The sequence below is a fragment of the Pinus tabuliformis genome, chromosome 8 (assembly GCF_031772625.1).
Source record: "Pinus tabuliformis cultivar Carrire ecotype Pingquan chromosome 8, CPIR1, whole genome shotgun sequence".
Classification (NCBI taxonomy): Eukaryota; Viridiplantae; Streptophyta; class Pinopsida; order Pinales; family Pinaceae; genus Pinus; species Pinus tabuliformis.
In genome coordinates this window covers 1,125,322,558-1,125,343,207 of record NC_142294.1, presented here as the reverse complement: position 1 = coordinate 1,125,343,207, position 20,650 = coordinate 1,125,322,558, and positions in this window count along the sequence as shown.

Genomic DNA, 20,650 nt, shown 5'->3' with positions numbered 1-20,650 from the left:
CGACTGACAAGTAGGAGTGGGCAAGACGATGGCATGAATGACGACCAGGAAGTATGATAAGACCAAGCGCACTGAAGATTATCTGCGTGGAAGCTGTTGACAAAGTATGCGAAGTACTGAACATAGTCCACGATGTGAAACGCACTGACTGGGACCTGCGCGTTACAAACGATTCTATAGGCTTATAGGACCATGCATAAAACCCTGACTGTGTGGGCACTTTCGAAGCTAAAATATGAAGAAGATGCTATAATCCCTATGGAGCATGCGAAGCCTAGTCCGTGCACAATAGCACCTGTAGATACGATGGTTCGTGAAGCCCAGAATAGAGGGATCACACAGATGCAAGGAAAAAAACGCATGGGACTTGAGGATGAAATCCAACAAGGAAACCTTAGACTCCAGGAACTTGAAAACGAAAGGGTATGGTTAAGGAAGAAAAGCGCTTTGATGCACGCGTAAGTCAAGAAGATGGAGGATGAAATAAAGAAATATTTTCTCGGAAAAAAGACCAAGCTGGTAAGACAGGGTGCATCCGATCTCGATGACAGGGTTAAGACCTATTGCCGTGAATTGATCAGTCTGATGCCTTGGCTTGGACCACATATTGCTAAGCATAGTGACCAGGGTAGCGCATTGCAAATGGTGAAGTGCGCAATGCCGACTGTACAATAGAAGGTGGGGATTTTCAACGAACCATGACGGAGGATAGGATGGAACTCTAAACGGGTGGTGCGACCACCTGACTAGCCAAGGGAATGACAGTCTTAGCACTCCAGGTAGTTGGAAGGGAGTGCAGGACTATAAACTATTCTGCATGGGACCTGCGCGATATTGGAGATGCGCGCAGAAGTAGAGAGTCATAAGGTCCGCAACCACACATGGGGGGCTACGCTGTCACATGGGTTGGCTAGGAAGTGACTGTTGAAGTCACTATTCACGATGGGATGCTCGACTTGAGGCCAAATGGAGTGGGAAACAGGCATTTAAGACGCGAGTTATGGGAAAGATTTGGGAAAATATGCCGCCAAGAAAGCATTAATGAACCAGAATTGGGGGGAATGGTTGAATTTGAATTCAAAATTCCTATAAAATACAAAAGGTTGCCCAGCAAACAACACTTGGTCATTTGCGAATTGAGCAATTGAGCAGAGCCTTGAGTATTGTGAGCCAAGCGTTGATTAAGCCCTTGCATTCGCGAGTGATAAATTGCTTCACAACAACAATGACAGAAACTAAGGATGGTATGGGGATAGAAGAGGTGCCCACCGACGAGGCTACGCAGGCCCTAACTGTGGAGGATGTTCTAGAAGGTCCTAAGATTGTGGCGGAGATCCAGAAATCATCGCGTACACCAAGACCCAAGAAGGATAAATAAGCAATGGCTCCCGTACGCATGTCCCCATAGAACCCGTTGCGCAACAAACTTTCGATGGAGGAGAAAGGGAACATTGTCACTATAGAAACAGACGAAGAAGAAGAAGATCGGCAGGCCCTTATCATCGCAGAGGAAGAAGACAAAGGCATGGAGGTGGATACTCAACCTATGCACTCTGCGACAAAACTGCCCGCCTATGTCCCCCCATGAAAAGGGAAGGCCAAAGTGCCCAAGGACCTAGACGAGACCAAGAGTTTGCTCCAGACCCCACTCCTCCCAAATGGCATTATGTTTGAAGGCACTCACTTAGGTCGCATGCCAACCATGAAATTTGAATATTGGGACCTTGCTGACTGCGAGAAGTTCCCTCACCTTGAGACCAGAAACCTCATGAAGCAGAACACCGCGGGGGTGGTGACAACATTAGCCGTAGAAGTGGTTGCGCGGTGTGGAAAAGGCCAGGTTATTGAACCTACTATGGGTGCCGCATTTCCACCGCGCTTGAATAACCATTTTTGTCATTAGGTAACTAGTTTGCCTGGTGCATGATGGGAATTTATGGCTGGAGGAGCCCATCCCCACCATGACAGACCTGATTCATCGCGTCTCCCAGCTTCCATACAAAGGAAAGGACCCCGGGACCATATCGGAAGGAAAGGGCAGTGATTTGGCCATTGAGGAGGCCATGAAGACAAAGTACAAGCTAGAAAAAAAAGAAGATGGGCTACGCCATATCCAGCATCAAGGACAAAGTAGTATGCGTAGCAACCCAAATCCTCACAGGCAAAGTTAAGCGGAAGTGTCGCGCCGACAAGGTACTTGCGCCGGTGGTCGCATTAGCCAAGTAGTTTCCAGAGGGGGTCCAGTTTAACTGGTTCGAATTCCTCTACACGAAATTTTTAGAGAATTGTTGTAAAGCCCAGGAGAAGGGTAAAACCTTCCACTATGCATGGTTGTTGCTGTCCATAGTGCTTGTAGCTAGGGAATTGCTAGGACAGTCAATTCCCCATAATTGACAGAGATTTACCGGAGGCCGCGAAGTACGCTTCGCTCTGGGCCATGAAGGATGCTACAAGGATACACGACAGCAAGATCTTCTGGGTGCTCATGGAGATGAACATCCGAATGTGGATCAACCGTAAGTCGCAGTTGTCGCCCACAGTTTACAATAGTCTGCAAAGCTTTGCAGAATTTAAGGCAAACATGCACAACATATATATCAGGGCACACAAGGATCCGAAAAAGCAGTGGACAAAGCTACCCTTTGTAGACACTAACGACGCCATTTTCAATGTCTTGGAGGCATGGCCTCTGGAATGGCACTCCCTAGACATCGCAGAACTTGACAGGTCAGTGACGCAAAAGAAGAAAGACGATGCCAAGCTGCGCATTGCATAGTTGGCTGAGAAAAGGAAGAAGAAAACAATAGCAGCCAAAGTGAGGGCAGTGACAGAAGTGGCACAGAAAGAAATCGAGCAAGAAAAGGCCATAGCAGCAGCAGCAGCACATGAAGCAGCCGCGAAGGTGGGTGAGGGCCAAGCAACACCTTCGCAAGTGCAAGCAGTAGAGGAAACAAAAACAGAACAAGGAGGCGTGGACCAACAAACCGCATCCACACAATTGAAGCGCCAACACCTGGCAAAATGGGCAGGATCGTGAAAGAAGGTCAAGGCTTCGAAATTATCCATTGACCCGATCACCCTAACCAAGGGTGATCTGCATGACATCGGTGAGATGGTGCGAAATGTCACAAACGAGGCTCTCTAGGAATTCATGCAGGAGCACCAGATTGTGTTGGGGTCCCTCAGAGCATAGTTGCAGGAATTATAGGTGTGCCCCCCTCAGATTGGTACCCTTTCAACCAACCTCGCAGTCAAATCCATGGTAGCAAAGCAGTTGTTGCATGCGCGGATGGCGAACACAATAGTGTTGCCGGAATGGGCTCTAGTGACGTCAAATGAGGCTGACAGGTTTTCGGTTATCACGATGAAAGGTCTCGACGTTAATCTAGCTACCCTTCTGTGCGAGACATTATAACTATTGTAGGATGGGATAACGACAGAGCTGCATGCTAGGGAGAGCCACGCGCTCCAAGTCCTGAGTGAGCAAAAGATAAGTATGAAACAACTCAACTTGCAGCATGATGAATTAGTGTCGCAAAATCAACAACTAGTGCAGGTGATAGACAACGCTTGCCGAAGCGTCCCGGAGCTGGCCATCCCAGCAGATCTACTAGTGGAGGTGTGGATCCATAGGTTAGTAGTAGGAGTTCACAAGGCCAGGGAAGAAATGAAAAAGGTTCAGCTAGATCTTAATCTTCACATCGCCAAGTTGCAGTTAAAGGCGCAACCATCCACTCCCTCGGAAGTCAGAGAACAACGCACTAGCCCTATCACCGTGGGATTGGAGGATATCGAAGGTACAGTATGAGACTGTACTAGCATGTTGGAAGAATCACTTGAGGTCCTCACAACTCTGTAGGATGATCCAAACATCCAGCACTTAGAGACAGAGGCGCGAGAAATCCAACAACAGTATGATAGTGTCTGAGGAACTGTGAAGAAAGTGTTCCTCACCTAGCGGTTTGTGAGGATGCAGCAAACTAAAGCACTAAAGGAGCAGGTGGACGCGACACAACATAAGGAGGCAATTATCAAAGTGCACGTCTAGCCTTGGATCGACGAGGCCTTCACCATCATGGCAGACATTGAAGGCAACCTCGCACACATACAGGGGATGCACACATTAATGCAGATAAGCACTCTAGACACAGAGGTCTCAGAACAACGCATGCAGTAGATCCAGCAAGCAGCATCTCAGTTCATTGCTAACCTCCACGCAGTTCGAGAACAATTGGAGGGACTCTATGCAAAGATCACTGTGCCGATAGAGTGACTCGAGGGTGAGTCACGATGTTTGTGTTGGGGGCCTGTTGGGCATGGAATCCTCCAGGGCATGTTTTGGGGCTCAAAGCCCAAGTTTTGACCCAATCTTGTTGTAAAGCTCTATGAATTGCGGGTGCAGAGCGCGAAAAGTATGATAGAGTCATAGGGTTGTCCGCCCTAATTTTGTAATGTAATGTCATCTAGATAGACCTACTGATGGTTCGTGGACCATGGAATTGTATAAATAGAGTGAGGCTCTAAGTGTAGAAGAGAGATAGGAAGGGAGTCTAAGTGACAAAGTGAAGTGTGTCTTTGGGTCATAGAGAAGGAGAAGGTTGTGCAGCTAAGTGCACAGAGGCCTAGTAGTCTGCAGCTGAGTGCGCAGACCCCTGCAGCTGATTGCGCAGGGCGGAGTCAAGTCTGTAACCAAGGAAGGAATTAATAAAGAGAAGTTTTATCATAATTATGTGTATCTATTCTTGGGTTAATGCATGTTTGATATAATTTTCAAATATATTGTTTATTTACAGCGTGCACCTGTATGAATGGTTTATGTTGTTAATTATAACTTAAACCACACAAGTAGGCTAAAATAATCAACTAAAATTGGATTACCAGTAAGGTCTTGGGTAATAACGCAGAAGCATAGTGTTTGACCCTCGAGTAGGGTTGCGCAAAGGCAGTATATCGGGCTGTGAGGTACATGAAAGTGAGTGAAGTGACCTGCGCCCAGGGTCAACCCGTGGACCACTTGAACTCATCAGACATATCCAGGGTGTAGAAACCTAGTTCTAGCACCCTCCCATACTACTTCGGGTGAGACCTCGGTCCGCACTCCGTGGACTGTTGCCGAAAGGGCCAGTAGTACTGGGATTTTTTTGGCTAACTTAACTCTGAACCTGGGTTAGGCCCCAATAAGACAACACTTTAAACGTGAAATCAAAACACTGAATGGATGCATGCCTCAATCAGTAATACACCAACCATTATTAAAGTAGTTCACCCCTACTGGGTTACATCTCCTTGGTTCAACTCTAATGGCATGACCCCTTCTCATTATGCTCAATGTTTTAGAAAAGAAGAGTACATAAAGTCCTGAGAAATGGAATGGTTAATTTCTCCTTTCAAAGAAACAACTTCGGCATGAGTTATCACACCATATACATGTAAACCTATAGTCAAACATGTAAGCATTCAACAAACAAATGCATCTTACACCAAGACCCCATACTCTAACTTCATAGAGCATCAACAATACCACAATCCACTTGAAGTACATAAACAATTCTCTTCCCTAAAGCACATAGAGAAAATAGGAATAAAAGCTATAGCACCAATGTAATATATGTTGTAGAAATCACATGGAGGTTGGAAAACCCTTGCAAGGTCATCTCCATCTTCAAACTCCTCCATAAACTGGTTCAACACTTTGGTTGACCATGGCACCCATAGACTTCAATCTGTAAAAATCCTATCTAGAAGTGATCCTTTGATTTTGAAACCTACTCCAATGAATCCAAAATGTCCAAAAATGGTTATCTAGCCTCTTTTTGCACCCAATTTGTTCAAAATCTGGAGAAGTTATGACCTCTCCTAGTTTTCCCACTATTTGCTCTACATTTTCCCCAAAATCCGGCATCATCCTACAGTTTTACCCGCTAAGCGCTCTAACTAAGCGAAATTTTCCTCAAAAATCATGTGAAATTGTCAGAAATTTAAAAATTCCTCTAACGCTTAAGTTCTGAAAACTCTTTCCACATGGGGGGTCCACGTGCTTGAGGGCTAAGCCCAATGGCCTACCCCCGCTAGTTGGGCCTCCACGCCACCTACTACATTACTATTCACATGGTCGGTTATTGTTACAATTCTTGGCAGTGGTTATGGTTTTGGGGCCGTGGTTAGCCCCTAACCATGGTTTGTGGACCGAGGTCGAGTGTTAACCACGGTCCCATCCCCAAAATTTCATACCATACAACTTTAAATATAACCGCCTCCCCCCTATGGTTAACTAACACAGTGCGGTGTATTGGTAATGTCATTGTGTTAGTGTATGGGAGGTTGTGGGGTTTAACATGGCCTCCACCCTGTCTTCTATAAAAAAAAATTCCATGACACGAGGAGGACATGTGGCAGCCTTAGGCTTAACCACGTGTCACCTCCTCAATGGACTGAAATAAAAACACGTGGACCAATAGAATGATGCCACCGAGCCTGAAGAATACTCCAAAGAATATGCTGAAGGAATATAATAAGAATATTAATTTTGTTGACTGGGTTGTACCAATGCTTAGTCAGCATCCCTGTCACCAATTGCAAAAAATTTCACTGTATGAGAAAATGATCAACATGCGATATCTCGAGCATATGATATCAATTTTTTTGTGAAACAAGTTGCACTAGAATTAGGATGATGATATGTATGTGGTCATTTAGGTTCCACATTATTCTGACAACTTTGAATTTGTGGCAAATTTTGAGCTCCTGGTCATTCTTCCCCACTGAAAACTTTTGGTCCCCAAAAGTTCACTTTCAATTTTTCAACAATTGAAGGTACAGTTCCTTAAATTTTCCAAACTCGATCCAATTGATGATTGTAGTGCCTTGACTTGTACTTGTCTTGGCTCTTTCTCAAGTTGAACTTGAAATATAACCTGACCAAAGAATTCAAGTTCAATTTTCTTCTTGGCTTGTCTATGTCGTTATGCCCATCCACAGAAACATCCTTCCCAAGAAGAAATCCCATGGCAGTCCTCTGCAAACTCCTTATCAAGGATAAGATCCCAAAAATAATTTGACAAATGAACCAAATCAAGTTTCACATAGTGAATACTTGTATAAGTTGAGTGCTTAACACATTTGTAGAATACTAAATGTGCTGCAACTACTCATACAACAGTATTAAAATACTTTCTTAAACTATAAATAGAAATTCAATTTACAAGATGGAATAAACTTGACTCCCAAATTTTCCATTCAAATTGACTATCAACAAGCCAAACTAGCATAACAATGGCGAAACAAAACATTGTTGCATATAAGTGATTTGTTTATGAACATCACTTTTACAAATTGCCCAATTATGGGGATATGCAACTAGTGCAAAACAAATATTTACAAACTTCAACTGGACAAATAGTTCGCCCATTTCTTACCCAATCAAGTAAATGAACCCTTTATTTAAAATTTTTCTTCTTCTAGAGTTTCTTCAAGGATGGTCGCATCTTACGCTACTTTTTCTTTTGTTGCCTCTTATGGTGCTTGCATAATTTGCTTGCCCTTGCTAGGATGAAGTTGTGGAAACAATTTCCAACACTTCTCGACCCAATGCCCACTGATATTGCAGTGAGTGAAAAAATTTCTTTTGAGATTCTCTTGGCTCACATGTCTTTAACCTTGGATGAGATTTTCTATTTTCGGTTTCAATTCCATTAAGCATAAACATCTTCTTGATGATCTCTTTCCTTTTATAGCACTTATCTACACAATGGTTAGATGAAAGGAAAAAGGTGCATGTAAACAAATTCCTCAACATTTTATTAAAATCATCATGTTGTTTTCCATTATGAAAAGAATTTGAATTAACATGACAATTATACCTATTTTTGTTGTCCTTTGGCTTATGCTTCTTGCGTGAGGAACTTTCATGGAAAGAAGAACTTGGCTTCATTTCTTATTCAGCTTGTTCATCTATCTTTGGAGATGTTTTTCACTTCAAGTCCTTCTTATACTTGAGGAACCAAGTGGGTACCAATCTAGATGAAAATCCCAACATCGTGCCTCCTCATGTCCTCTTTTATGGCGAAAGGAACACAATACCCATGCATTGTCGCTAGAAGACCATTCTTCTTTTGAAACATAGCCTAAGCCTTCGTATTTAGGCCTCTCCTTTGCCTCAATTGGATTTTTAATGCCTTGATGTTTCACTCCAAGGCATCCTCCCTTGTAACCCATCTTGGTCAAGAGCTTGCATCCAATGCCCTTACTATGTTTTCCAAAGGCTGCAAATGAATTTACATCAACACTTTCATGTAAATAAGAATCATGTAAATGCTTACCATTTGCCTCATCTTTTGATTGAGATACAAAGATGTTTTCAAACTCTCATTTGATTATGGATGTGTCCTCTTGGACCCTTTCACTCTCTTCTTTCATCTCCTTGAATTTGGGTGCTGATAGAACCTCATCCTCCACATAATGTGGAAAAAAGGTACAAACTGTCCATATTCCTTCTCTGAGGAACTTTATACACTAGCATCTTGCATAAGAGTTGTATAAAAACATGAATATTATGGAGAATATGGTGGTTTATCACCATTCTTGTTACCTTCTTCCTTTAGAGAACATTCTCCTCTTGGAGGTCTAGAGCTTCCACCTTCCAATTTGGTATTCCTCTCTTCATAGAGGACTTTCACATTTTCTGCCATGTCTAAGAAAGCCTTTCTAAAAATCTTCACATCCTATGACATTCTTGCAGACTCTCCTCCTTGGGACATGATTTTATTGAATCTTCTACTGCAACTTGAGGTTGAATTGGTGTTAGAGATTGTAACAATGTTTCTCTCCTTTCCAAAACCTTCTTCTCACTTGAGCTTCAAAACACATTAACTTGCAAACAACATTCAATTCCTCCTTGCACAAATTAAACCTAGTGCTCTGATATCAACTTGATCTGAATGTGTAATATTAGTTTTCTATGCTAATATCCTCATCAAAATACAAAAATGTTCATGAGGTTTGTACTCCAAAATAGAAAGTAAAAACATAAGTTTGTATGTGTGTTTTCTTAAGTTAATTTCATGAAAAACTTTAAACATAAAATCAAAACACTGAATGAAAGCATGCCTCAATCAGTAATACACTATCCATTGTTAAAGGAGTTCATCCCTCCTGGGCTACATATCCTTGGATCAGCTCTAATTACATGACCCCTTCTCATTATGCTCAATGTTTTAGAAAAGAAGAGTACATAAATTGCCGGGAAATGGAATGGTTAGTTTCTCCTTTCAAAGAAACAACTTTTGCAAGAGTTATCACTACATATACATGTAAACCTACAGTCAAACATGTAAACTTTTAGCAATAAAGACATCTTACACCAAGACCCCATACTCCAACTTCATAGAGCATCAACAATACCACAATCTGCTTTAAGTACATAAACAAGTATCTTCTCCAAAGCACATAGAAAAAAGAGGAATAAAAGCTATAGCACTGATGTAATAGTTGTTTTAGAAAGAACATGGAGGCTGGAAAACCCCTGTAAGGTCATCTCCATCTTCAAACTCCCCCATAAATTGATTCAACACTCTGGTTGACCATGGCACCCATAGACTTCAATCTACAAAAATCCTATCTAGAAGTGCTCTTTTAATTTTGAAACCTACTCCAATGAATCTAGAATGTCCAAAAATGGTTATCTAGCATATTTTTTCACCCAATTTCGTTGAAAACTAGAGAAGCTATGACCTCTCCTAGTTTTCCCACTATTCACTCTACATCTTCCCCAAAATTCGGCATCATCCTACGATTTTTCCCGCCAAGCGCTTTAACTGAGAAACATTTTCACCAAAAATAAGGTGAAATTGTTGGAACTTTGAAACATCCTCTAACTCTTAAGTTCCAAAAACTCTGGCCACGTGGGGGGTCCACGTGCCTGGGGGCTAAGGCCAATAGCCCGCTCCCGCTGGTCGAGCCCCCCATGCCACCTCCTGTATTACTGTTTACATGGTCAGTTATTGTTACAGTTATCGGCGACGGTTACAGTTTTGGGGCCGTGGTTAGCCCCTAACCATTGTTCGTGGACCAGGGTCGGGGGTAACCACGGTCCCATCCCCCAAATTGCAAACCATAAAACTTTAAATATAACTGCCTCCCCCATACGGTAAAGTAACACAGTGTGTTGTATTGGTAATGTCATTGTGTTAGTGTATGGAGGTCGCGGGGTTGAGCCCAGCCTCTGTCCTATCCACCATAACAATTTTTTCCATGGCATGAGGAGGACACATGGTGGCCTCAGGATTAGCCACATGTCACCTCCTCATTGGCCCGAAACAAAAACACGTGGACAAATAGAATGATGCCACTGAGCTTGAAGAATATTTCAAAGAACATGTTGAAGGAATATACCACAAGAATATACCAAGAATATTACTTTTCTGGCTAGTCTATACAGATGCCCAGTGAGCATCCCTATCATCACCTGCAAAAAAATTGTTTGTTTGAGCAAACGATCAACATGTGATATCTTGAGCATACACTAGTACAAAATGGCTAATAAATTACTAAAAAAGTGACTAAAATTTTCATATAAACGGCCATTTTTCAATCAGTGACCAATAATGGCTAATTTACAGTATCTTATAACACGACCAACTTTTAGTCGTATTTAACTTAGTCATTAACTGGTTGTCTCAAATTTATCCTTATTGAAAAGGGCATAAGTACATGAATCCTTTTCAACGGAAGAAAAACATTGAACATGAAATTTTCCCACAGGCAGAGCAATATAAATGAATTCTACCTTATCTAACTTAGAAAATTTCACTGGAAATGAATATGAAATGAACTGTGACACATAAAGAAATACATATGAAACATAAGAGACACATTTGCTACACTCACAACCACATGAATCTCATGAAAGAGAGCCGTTGCCTTTCATTAATCTTCTGTCAAAATATACAATGAAGAAACATAGTTTCTTTCCCACAGTCTCCCAGAAGTTACAAGCCAACCAACCCTTTGCAAATAGTTTTCATACAATATATAGAATTTGCCATGAAGATATAGAACGCCCAAGGGTTGGGGAGTTACTCGAATCATTACAAAATGGCGGTGGAAAGCCAACCATTAGCTACAGGTGCAGCGTTACAAACATGACAAATGCCTTGGGTGACTGTTCGCCTTCCTTCGCCACTTGGATAGAAACCAATCTGGAGTGAAAATATTTTAAATGCCACCTTAGGTGCTGAAAAAGTGAAATGCAGATGAGAGGGCCCACTTGTGAAAAGTCGCGAATCGAAATTTCGCGAAACGGAGGTGAAATGGGCCTTTTTTTCCTATATGCGCTGCGCCAAATTCTATATGCGCCGCACCACTTTGGAGGCTGTTTTGAGGTACCTGTAGGAGTCCAAATTATGCCAAAGTGTGCTTGTTGGAAAGCCTGGCCTGTCTACTTTCTAAACCAAGTGGAATTTCTGAATTTGGTGCTCATTTTACCCTCCAAAACTTGATTCTCCCAAGACTGCTTCCTGTGTGTCAAAATAGGGGCAGAGAGGTCATTTTTTGAGTGTTTTTGACCTCTTGGGGACTCAAAGCTTGCCCAAATTTCTTGTCCAAGCACCAGCAGTCATGATTTTTCATGCTGAATCTAAAAATGCAAACCATTTGTGATTTGGAGCTCCCAATCCTAAGCTTCGGGCCAATGGTACGGTGCACAGGGAGAAAAAACCTGTGTTGTGACCAAAAATTTGCCATGTGACCAAAATTTCCCCAAATTTCTTGAAATTTGGGCTGGAGATTCCTTATCAAGCGTTATGCTGGGCAAAAGAGGCTTCAGCTAATATCTGAATTCGATCAAGCTCCCTTTTCCTCTTTTTCTTCTTGATTGCCTTCCTCAATTTCGCCTTCAAATTCCTGATTCGGGCCTTGGAACTCATATTGCGCGCCCTGTAATGATAAACCATATGCCTCAATAATGCTTTGTCCTTGTCACTTTCACTAACAGATTTTCTAAGTGAATGTTGATCCTCTTGAGCCAAATCTCTCGATCAACCTCTATCTCTTGTTGAATGGGTGTCCTCTCCCTTAGGCTTCGTTGGGCAGCCTGCTGGTCTTCACGTATGTTTTGCCACCTCTATGAGGCCTCCTGGTTGCATGTACCTCTGTTGGCGAATCACTGTGTGTCTCTTATTCATGATCATATGATGGATCAGATGTCATGTTTGCTGGTGGACAAACTACCTCAAAGACAAAATTACTGTTGTGTATAAACTGTGCTTGCACTGCTCTTTTGGATGATGTATTCAAATTCTGTCACCAAGGGAAAAAAACAAATGCAACAGGGACTGTTAGGGATTGTTAGGAAGGGGAAACAATATTGAGGAATGGGAATAATTGGGAGAAATTAAATAGGGAAATATGGGATAGGGTTTGAGTGTTTGATGCATGGGAATAGTGTTTAGGGTTTAGGATTTGTTGATAGGTTTTGTTGTGTGGGGTTGGAGGATTTAGGATAGAGTATGTAGGGGAAAGGGGTAATGAATTTAGGTGATAGGGATTAGTGAAAATGAGGGAAAAATGGGGGGGAGTCAAAATCTTGGTGGAAAAAACAGTGAATTGTAAACTTGGCTGCAGTTGGCTTGAGGATCCTTTAGAAGTAGGTTTTGAAAATTTTTATTGCAACCACTATCACCCATTAACCACCGTCCTTTACCATAAAATTTGATGCAATGGCAAGATAGCAAGCCTACCTGGAAAATCTAGGTAAAGAATTAGCAATTTGGAGAAATTTCAATGAATTTTAGGCCTTTTAGCCCTGTGCGCCGCGCCTCCCATGTGCGTCGCGCCAGTGTAAATTTACACTGGAAATTTTCTCCCAGTGCGCCGCGCTCTCTATGTGCGTTGCACCTTTTTCCAGGTGACTTTTGGAGGCCTTCATAGTGTCCAAATTGGGTTCAGGATAGCTTGTTAGAAAGGTATTTGAGTCTACTTTCCAAATCAACTGGAATTTTTTAATTTGGAGTTCATTTGCCTTGTCAAAAATAAAATCTCCCAAGACTGGTCAAAATGTGCCAAATGAGGCTGCCTAAAGGCAGAGTGCTGTTACAGTTAACTTTTGAATGCCTTCCTCAACTCCAAATTGAGCTCACGATAGCTCATTGGAAAGAGCTTTGTCTGTAGTTATCATTTGACTCATTAAGCAAGTCATTTGACCAAAGACCTAAGCCAAAAGGAGCCATACATGAGGGGAAATGACTAGCATGACCTTTTCTCTCAGATTATGGCATGCCCCTAGCGGAATGCAACTGAGTGAATGGAGCGGGACACCTAAAAATGAAATGCATAAAGAGTTTTGATCTCTGACGGAGGACTGACTAGACTGACTCTAACATTTTCTCCAATGGGGGATGGTAGCTCCTTGGGGGTGCCAAGAACAGCAGATCTCTGGAAGAGCTAGACAGTGCCTTCGTCCATTGGGCTATGGAGTCATCATTTCAACAAACAACACTGGACTCTGACTCATTTATGAAACTAAAATGACCAAAAAATTGACTCAAACTTGACATTGAAATGACTTAAAGACTAACTTGACAAACTCAAATCAAACTGAAAAAAAATGGTATTTACAATGACAGTGGAAGCAACGTTAATAACTCAGCAATGGTACCGCTTGAGCAGCCGACCATTGATCGGCCCTCCTAGATAATCTTCCCCATTCATTTCCTTCAGAAGAAAGGCATTCTGACCCTGATATGCTGCAACCTTGAAAGGACCTTTCCAAAGATTCTCGAACTTACCGTGCTTACCTTTTTCCTCATTCCTTGCATCCCACTTCAACACCACATCATCCAAGTGAAATTTGTCCACCTTGGCCTTTCTGTCATAAATTTTCTTTATTTTCTCCTGCAATTTGGATGTGTTCTTAAAAAATTCTTCTCTGGTCTGCTGCAAGTGGACCATTTGATTCAATCTTCTCTGTATGGGATCTTCTTCACTGCCGGCCTCCTGAAGAAGTTTGACTACTGGGGCAGCGAGAGAGGTAGGAAATACTATATCAACTCCATAAACAAGCTCAAACGGTGACGTACCAATGGATTTCTTATGGCTGACCCGATCTTCCCAAAGTGCATTGACCAACCTCTTATGCCAGCTCTTCTTATTTATTTCTAGCAGCTTCTTGATGATGTTGACCAATGATTTGTTCGAAGACTCCGCCAATCCATTGCCTTGCGGATGATAGGCAGTTGAATAACCCAAAATGATGTTAAATTTATGACAAAACTCTACCATCCTCTTTGATTTCAAAGCTGCTGCGTTATCAGTGATTAACTTATTCGGGCAACCAAAGCGAGACAAGATGTTATTTTCAAGGAATGAAATGATTACCACATCAGTAGCTTGTCTGGTGGGAATTGCTTTGATCCATTTCATGAAATAATCTGTCGTTGTGAGGATCCATCTATGCTGACTAGAAGAAGCGGGATGAATTTCACCAATGAAATCCAATCCCCATTGCTGAAAAGGGGCACTCACCTCAATAGGCTTAAGTGGCAAAGGCTGTAACTTCTGCTTTCCTTCGAAAATCTGACACTTATGACAACGCTTGACCATCTTATATACATCAGCGAATAATGTCGGCCAATAGTACCCTGCTCTCAGAATTTTGTTAGCTGTCGACTTCCAAAAAAGGTGACCCCCATAGTCTCCTTGGTGGCAGTCCTCCATGACCTTCTTTACTTCTTCTTCCACCGAACAATTCAAAAGAATGCCACCGGTATCTTTCCAATAAAGTGCAGAATTAAGAATGCAAAACTTGACAGCTTTCAACTTGAGTGTTCTTGCTTTATTTCTAGTCATGCCGGGCGGTGGTGACAAATTTTTAAGCACATATATGATGTCTGAATACCACGGAGAAAGGGCAAACATTTCCGATACCTAAATTGATGATGCTTCCTCATTCTCATCGGACATAGCAGTGATCAGATTTATGTCCAAGGCATGCAAGTTTGATTCGGCCATTAACTTTGCCAATCCCTGTCCTTTAACCAGCTTTGTGGGCTTTATTTCCACATCATATTCTAGCAAGGTTGCAATCCATTTTCCTCGTCTTCCTTTCGGATCGGTCTGTACTAAAACATATTTGACAGCAGCGTTAGGAACATAGGCCAAAATATGAGAATGTAAAATATATACCCAGAAATATTTCAATGCCTTCACAAGTGCAAGGGCTTGCTTCTCAATGATGTTGTATTTTAAGGCTACATCTCTTATAGCTCTGTTGAAGAATGCAATGGGCCTTTCATGATCATCTCTTTTCTACAATAGCACAGCTTCCATAGTGTGCTCCGAAGCAAATGAAAACAATATGAAATCCTGAGTGTAGTCCGGGCTGACTAGAACGGGAGCTGAAGAAAGAGCCAATTTGACTAAATTGAAATATTTTACCGCCTCCTTCGTCCACTTCACTTGGCTGTCCTTCTTAAGCATGTTTGTCATCTATCTTAGGTGCTCAGCAAGATTAGGTACAAAGCAGCGTAGAAAATTCATTTTACCATTGAAAGATTTTATCTCTTTCTTATTCCGGGGCAGATCGATTTGCTGAATTGCTTGCACACGTGCTGGGTCAATACGAATGCCATCTTTTGAGATAATGTGCCCGAGTAGTTTGCCTTCCTCCATGGCAAACAAGCTCTTCTTCAGATTCAGTGACAAACCATATTTTCTGCACTTTTGGAAGACAGTTTTTAGATGGTACATGTGCTCTTCATCAGATTTGGAAAACACTGTCAAATCATCCAGGTACACCACCAAAAAGACATCCTTCTCATTTGCAAAAGCCAAGTCCATTACACGTTGAAATGTGGCACCTGCGTTCTTCAAACCAAAAGGCATTTTAGCGTAATGAAAGGTTCCCCATGGAGTGGTGAATGTTGTCTTGTCTCGGTCATCTTCATGGACAGAAACTTGGTTATATCTGGAATAACCATCAAGTAGTGACATACGAGATGCTCCCACTACTCGCTAAAGTATATGGTCCATTTTGGGCAATGGATAGTTGTCCTTTAATGAAACTTTGTTGAGATTTCTAAAATCAATGCATAAGCGGATTTCACCTGTCTTCTTTCGTACGGGCACCAAGTTAGAGATCCAATCCGAAAATCTGATGGGCACAATGATCCCTGATTTGTACAACCTGTTTACCTCCTTTTCAATAGATGGCAGCAACTTTGGATTTAGCCTCCTTAACTTTTGTCTGAATGGTTTTTGATTGGGCTTGATGGGTATAGTGTGCTGAATTATATTGGTATCATATGTCTTTAAGTCAGAACAGTCCCAAGAAAACACATCTGCAAATAAAGCCAGCAAACTGATGTATTTGTCCTTGATCTTTGGCGGCAATGCTTTGGACAATTTTACCAACTTAGGATTAGCAGTTTTTCTGATGTTGAACTCTTCTACACCCTTCTCTGTTGGATGCAATGTTGGCTTGCGGGCTACATCATCTTGATCAAAAATTTCTTCTAAAGGTATCAAGCCTTTAGGAATAACATTATTCTTTAGCTGCAACACGTCCATTTCATTGATCTGCACCTCATCTATACCATTACCTTTACCATCGTCAGTTTCTACATCAATTGAGGTCTCTTTGAACTTGCCTTTGTTTTGCAGAAAATCGTCAATCTCCTCATCATCTTGGAACACTTGCCAATATCTCTGATTGTCTGGAGCAATTGGACGATGCTTGACATGGATTTCGAATTTCTTGCTAGAGTTCATTGGGATCTTCAAACTACTTGCTGCCTTAGCAAGAGCGTCAGCAATACTATTTTGTATACGAGGCACACATGTCAAGGTGTATTCTAAAAATAATTTTAGGATGTCTAGAACTGCATTACGGCAAGCCCACATCCTAGGATGCTTTGCTTGATACTCACCTCTGACCTGCTTAATTACCAATTCGGAGTCGCCATATACTGAAATCCTCTTAGCATTCAACTTCCTTAGAATCTTTAGGCCAGCGATCAGAGCTTCATACTCAGCTTCATTGTTTGAACACTCAAAATCCAACTTGTAAGAGCATACCCGAACGTTACTAGGCACTTTGTTTGGGGCGGAGAAAGGACTGCGTACCCAAATTCCAATTCTAGCGCCATCATTTCCCACTGCTCCATCGAAATCCATGGTCCACAAACCTTCTTCCTCCTCTTGCAGGTACTGGAAATCTATTTGTTGTGCCTTGTCTACTTGCTGTCCATTACTTTCAGCTGATTGCCCAACAGTGTTCTGCTGTTCTTGTCCTTCTTTCTTTAAAATTTCTCTGAAATTTTCTGTTATTTCTTGAATATCATCTGCTTCAACTAACTGACTATCTATATTATTTAAACTATCTGAATACAAAACAAAAGAGTCTAAATTTGTATGTACATAGTTAATTGGATGATTTATTGGTTTCTCCTTGCTTGTGATCATGTATTTCATTTTTTGTTCTCGATACAATTTCCTCATTTGTCCAAACACCGGAATCGTTGCATAGGAGAAATCTAGCTATAGTGTCCCTTTCAATTTCGCTACCCAAGACCTGGAAAGAAGCATGCCAAACCTGGGGGGAATATCTGCTACAACCACATCCATCAAAACATTCTTCATTGGGAGCTGATCCAGACTCACAACGAAGTCTTTGATGAGTCCTATACATCTTACTCTGCTGGAATCAAATGAATAGAGATCATGGTATTGCCGGGTGATGTACAGACCAAGCTTATCCATGATAGCCTTGGGCATGAGATTGTGAGAAGCTCTGGAATCGAACATGGTGTTATGTAACACAAATTCATGCAATCTTAAACTGATATAAAAGGGTGGCACATCACTATCAGGAGACTCACCATTCAATGCTGGCCCAAAAATCATTTCAGGTTGATCATCTTCGACATTCACCATGTCAGACATTGGGTCCAAATTCAACATTTTAGATACTTGCCCTCTATAACCGATGTTCCTCATTATTTCGGTCAAGGGGGTGGATACCTTTAATTTAGCAATCTCATTCTCTAAATTAAAATCGGGAATCTTTTCTACCTCTTTGACTGGGATTTCTTTCTTTTCCTTTTCTTTCGATGCAGCTTGCTGATGTGATTGTTCTGCTGATGGTGATTTTCTGCTTTCCGGACCAGCCGCCTCCTTTCCTTGACTTTGTGTAACTTATGAATCATTCTTTGATGCCTCAACATCCTTCCTTTTCTAAATTGGTTTGACTAGCACATCTCTGTTTCTAAGTGAATATCGCTGCTGGCGGTCGAATAGAGCATTCATGTAGCCTCTTTGCTACTCATCTGATTCTTCCTCCAAGACTGTATCACTTGCTAGAATGAAATCTGCATCTTTGTGTGCAGCTGAACTTTCCGCATACTCCTCCTCTTCAGTAATGTAAGTAGGAAAGTCATCAGGAGTAAAGAGGTGGTTTTCTTCACATCTTATATTCCCATCCTCATCTGACTCCGGTCCATGCACAAAATTTTTCTGCAAAGGTGTTTGTACTAGCTGTTGTGCTGTCTGCTCTTGGGCTCACTGATCTCTCTGTCTTATTCTATATTGTGGTTGTTGTTGACCACGAAAGTTAAGATTTCTAACTTGTGGCTTCGGTTTGTCAAGTTTCACCCTTTCGAGCATCTGCTCTACCTTCTTGAGTAATTGATCCATCGAGGAAGACTCTTCCTTGACTGTGACCTTCTTTTCTGCTTTCGCTCTAGCTCTTTTGGACAACAGATTTGCTTCAATGTTGACAGCGATTTTCTGCATGTCTTCCATTGTGTCCGGTTCTCTCTCTCTTAATTGATAAGCCATGTCAGCATCAAAACCATCTAGGAACTTCACCATGGCTAGTCCCACAGGTGGCCTTAAATGATCTGGAATTTTGTTATAAATTGAATTGAATCTAACACAATAGTCTTGGACCAACTCACCAGCGTTTCATTTGATTTGCTTATATTCAGGCAGAATTTGAAGAGGATTATTTTTCACTTCCCATCGGTTTAAAATTTGTCTTTGTAGGTCGGCCAAGGTAGCAATACTTGCCACCGGCAAACCTCTGAACCATTTCCTCACATCACCTGCAAATGTTTGTACATAGAGTCTCATTGCCACATTCTCTGCATCGATCTCATGAAGTTCATGGAAATCTGCCATTCTGTCCACATGTTGTTGAGCAGTAATGCTGTTAGGAGTGCCATCAAAAAATGGGATTTTTCTTTGATAATCTGCGGGCATAGCATCTAGAACTTGAGGCAGAACCAGGGGTGCAAAACGGGCGGCCATCACTCTTGGTGGATTTGGCCTTGGAGGTGTTGGAGGAGTGTGCACAGTTTGTAAGGGGCTAGCAATTGGAGTTTGAAGCTGAGCTATAATGTAATTATCAATTGACCGGTTAGCCCTTTCCGTCTCCAAGTCTACAAGAAATTGTGGATTGGGGACAGTATAGTCAACAACCCTTTCGGATTCGGTCTCGAACAACGATAGTTCAAACTTCTCATCAAACTCAAGCTCTTCAAGATACTCAAAAATGTCAGGACAAGAGTGGGATTTGAACATGGGAGTTATAGTGCTCTCTTGACAAAGGAGTCTTGGAATCAAGTTGGGGTTTTCGTAAATATGAGGAGGATCCAAATCTGGATTAGCTCTGGTATATCGTCTCGAAGCCAGCGTGCTATTTTCGAAAAAATCAGAAGGACATGAACAACTTACTCAACCTATCAAATCCTAAACTTATCATCCGGAAGCTTAGAATTATCAAGAAGTAAGGGGATTAATTTCGGTCCCCAGCGGCGTCGCCACTATGTTAGCACCTAAATCTGCCTTAGGCTGAAGGAAGGCAAAATTCATGGTAACCACAAACCACGCTCAGTCTGGTAGCTAGCCCTACCAGAACAGGAGAGGGCTCTCTCCGAGTCACGCTCAGTGAATAGATAAACAAAACGGTCTGAGATGACTTACAGTGAAATATTGATCTTAGGCTAGTAAGTGAATATGGATACAAGAAACATTTTTTTATGAATGACTGGGTTTCTGGGATGGTATAGGACCAACGGACAGCAATGAACAGAGAATTTAATACAAAGGCACAGATTATTTCGTGAGGCAAGGCCGACGGAAAGTATAGCAATTTAGTTTGAAATAACGCGGAATGGAGAGATTGCTTAGGAGAGTGAAAAGGGCATAAGTACATGAATCCTTTTCAATGGAAGAAAAACACTGAACATGAAATTTTCCCACAGGAAAAGTAATATAAATGAATTATACCTTATCTAACTTAGAAAATTTCACTGGAAATGAATATGAAATGAACTGTGACACAGAACAAAATACATATGAAACATAAGAGACACATTTGCTACACTCACAACCACATGAATCTCATGAAACAGAGCCGTTGCCCTTCATTAATCCTCTGTCAAAATATACAATGAAGAAACAGAGTTTCTTTCCCACAGTCTCCCAGAAGTTACAAACCAACCAACCCTTTGCAAATAGTTTGCATACAATATATAGAATGTGCCATGAAGAGATAGAACTCCCAAGGGTTGGGGATTTACTCGAATCATTACAAAATGGAGGTGGAAAGCCAACCATTAGCTACAGGTGTAGCGTTACAAACATGACAAGTGGCTTG